Below are 3,835 nucleotides of genomic sequence, written 5' to 3'. Positions count from 1 at the left end.
TGGAAGATTCTAAGAGAGGGTTTCGCGTGCCAGCAAAAGTTACTGGCGTGCCATGTTTGGCACACATGCCAGGGGTTGCCCAACCCTGTCATAGACCATCTAAGGAGGCAGATATATAAACAAATGTGTATGATTTAATGTAATATGTAATTTTATTTCACTTTTTAATTTATCTTTATTGTTGAAAGTATTACAGATGTCCTCCTTTTGTTCCCCATTAACCTCCTCCACCCTGTACCGCCACCCTCCCCCCACCTCCAGGCCTTCACCACACTATTGTCTGTGTCCATGGATTATGTATATATGCATATAAGTACTTTGGTAATATGTATTTTTAAAGCTACAAAATGCTAGTGGTAATACGATAAATATGAGAAAATATAGACTATAGTGTTTGAATATAAATTAACATACAACTATGATTTCAGTTTCATTTAGAATATTCAATTCTAGAATTGAAGTAGAATGTTGTTGTGGTTATTGTACATCTTCCTCTTCTACTCGTGTATAAGTGTCTTGAAGACCTGTCCTGTGTATTATTTTTTTTCTATTTCCTAGCACTACTAAACATACATAGAATACACTCAATAAATGCTTGTTAAATTGAATTAATTTCTAGGAGCTGCTCTTTTTTAAAAATTCAATCTCACAGTCTATAATTTAATATACTACATCTGCATATCCAGACTGCTGGTTTTCGTCCTAATTTAAGATGCAATTGTAGAGAAATTGATAAACGTAACATTTTAAATCTAAATTATTTTACTCTTTCTCACTTTGGAAACTGTAGGCTTATTCTATGGGTACTGCCTTCACACAACATATTTATAGAATTGGCCTTTTGTTCCTGACACACTGTTTTAAATACACACACTTGTTTTATCTGAATTCAGAAACCTACTAAATGTCATCTCAAGCGAAGTTTAGTGGGTCAAAAGTTATGCAGACCTTTTGAGGTCAAAAACAAGGGATCTTGTGAGGTGCAAAAGCTCATGGTAACAGCAATTACAAAAGAGAAATTCCAAATATATAGTGAACTATTTTAGCATTTCTGGGCTTGCTTTATGGCCTCCCAGGATAACCATTTTGAAGGGCAAACCTTAAGTACAGTACATTCATTAAAATACCCGACTCCTCATAGTCGCAGTTTGTAACCCTGGTTTATTAAAAAGAATTGGTTTTATTGGACTGAAATTTAAGCATTTTATGTTGTTTCCTGACAAATAATCAGTCTAATACTATCCTGAATTGGTATTAAACTTTTACTAGTGACCTCTATATGATAACTTGTTTTTAATTAGAAAATATAATTATTATTTCCTCATTCTTTCTTTAAAAGATGTAATTAGAGCTCACTTGATTTTTTTTTCATTTTTATTGGATATTTTTCACCCTGAAAAAATGTGTGCATTCATGCTCATGATTCTTTCATTATTATATTCATTGTTGTTATCAGGTAAGACCAAAAATCACCCTCATTACTTGATTATCTGATCTTTTACCTAAAGAAGCCTAGTCTAGAGCTAAGACCAAGGACATGTCAGATGGAGCAAATACTATAAAGCAGCATTTCAACTGTACTTACTCAGTTTCTGAGAAATGAAACAGGAGAAGAGCTAAAGTTTACGTTTGCTTTAGCTAGAAAGAAAAAGGATTGCCAGTTAAATTAATGCTATTGACATGAAGAGATAGATCTATTTAAGAAAACAAATGCCTTGCCCTGGGTGGGTGGCTCAGTTGGTTGGCACATCGTCCTGTACACCTAGCATGTCAAACTCGCGGCCCATGGGCTGCATGCGGCCCACAATGAATATTTTTGCAGCCCAGCCAATATAACAGTATGTGAGAAATGTTTTAATAAAAATTTCATAACCTAAATTTTAGAATATCCTGTTATACATAATTATTAATAACGAGCTACAGCATTTGCTAATGACTGATTACTATAATCGTGTTGCATTCATTTCCCTTGTGCCTACGTGCAGGCGCACCATTTCTGTCCACTAATACTAGCAGCGAATATTTTAGCAGCCGATTGCCACACCATTAGTCTTGTACTGACTTGTTTGGTGTGTGCAATAGGAAATATTTCTCTTTCAGAAAACAAAAAAAAATATGTTTATTTGCATTGCATTTATTAATTTGTGCAGTTACTCAGTGTCTGGTAAGTGAATGTTCAAGAAAAAATATTAATTTTTTAAAAATGTTCTATTATTTTATGTTAATGATTACTCATTTATTTCAGCCCTCAAATACTCATTTGTATTCATCATGTGTCTATCAAAATAAACCTATGTTTCTATGAAAATTGAAGCTTTTGTTTTTTGCGGCCCACATAAACTTAAGCCTTGTTTATTTGGCCCGTGTTAGCCTTTGAGTTTGACATGCCTGCTGTACAAGAAAGGTTGTGGTTCCATTCGCAGTCAGGGGATGTAATGGAGGCAACCCATAGGTCTCTCTCTCCCTCTCCCCCACCTGTCCCTGTCTCCCTCTCTCTCTCCCGTCCCCTTCCTCTCTCTCTAAAAATCAGTAAAAAACATATCCTCAGGTGAGGAATAAAAAAAAGGAAATGCCTTTTTAAAACCTTTGAGTTCATTTGGAAGGAATATTCATATACTTTCAATTTTTATTCTGACTTTAATGTATTTTATTTTACAAGTTTATAAAACTAGCTTTTATAGGGACTAAGTACCATTTTTCTATTTTTCTTTAATTGGTGTTTTATTTATAAATAATAAAACAATTGAACTACTCCAGATTTTACTAATTAAGTCTGATAAAATTCACTTGTAAGTAATTAGTACAGAGTACATATTTTCAAAAGGATTCAAGCAGGTTTATGAAGCACAGATTTCAAAGGGTAAAATAGAGATTCGGGGGTACTAGCCTAAACTTGTAAGTTTGATGGATAAGGAAGCCATCTGAGCTACTGTCACATGCATGACCTGAAACAAATAACCATTGTACCTTCTTATATTTTTATACAAAATTAGAGGCCTAGTGCATGAATTCGTGCACCAGTGGGGTCCCTCGGCCTGGCCTGTGGGATCGGGCTGAAACCAATCTCCGATATCCCCCTAGGGGTTCTGGGTTTCGAGAGGGTGCAGGCCAGGCCAAGGGACCCCACCAGTGCACGGTCGGAGCTGGGGAGGGATGTGGGTAGATGGCCAGCTGGGGAGGGACCACAGGAGGGCTTTAGGGAATGTCAGGCCTGTCTTGCTCAGTCCTGATCAGCCGGACCCCAGCAGCAAGCTAACCTACTGGTTGGAGCATCTGCCCCCTGGTGGTCAGTGCATGTCATAGCAAGTGGTTGAGCGGCCTTAGCATATCATTAGCATATTACGCTTTGATTGGTTGAATGGATGACTGGACGACCAGACACTTGGCATATTAGGCTTTTATTATATATGATAGATATTCACAAGTAATATCTATCATGTCCAGACTTTCAGGAGGGTACCTTGATATTTTGTGAAAATAAGTAATTATTGTTTCAAGGCATAGTTTGCTTTCTGAAGAACTTTGACTTATGTTATTAAATATGGTAATAACAACATGTGCATACTGCATTATGTTTACCAAATATTTTTATATTTGTTATCTCAGTTGGGCCACCCTGCAAACAGTAGATATCTACACTAATAAAAGAGAAACATGGTAATTGGCGTACGACCGCTACCCTTCCCATTGGCTAATCAGCATATCCTTATGCAAATTAACTGTCAGCCAAGATGGCGGCCGGCAGCCATGCACTGAAGCGAGCAGGGAGGCTTGCTTGCTCCAAGAACTGCAGACTCCAATGTTCCCCACCTGACTTGCCGCCTCTCAACTGCAA

Source organism: Myotis lucifugus, unplaced genomic scaffold (genome assembly GCF_000147115.1).
Source record: "Myotis lucifugus unplaced genomic scaffold, Myoluc2.0 scaffold_32, whole genome shotgun sequence".
In the NCBI taxonomy this organism is placed as follows: Eukaryota; Metazoa; Chordata; class Mammalia; order Chiroptera; family Vespertilionidae; genus Myotis; species Myotis lucifugus.
The sequence above is the reverse complement of the archived record's forward strand: the minus strand, read 5'-3'. Positions refer to the sequence as shown.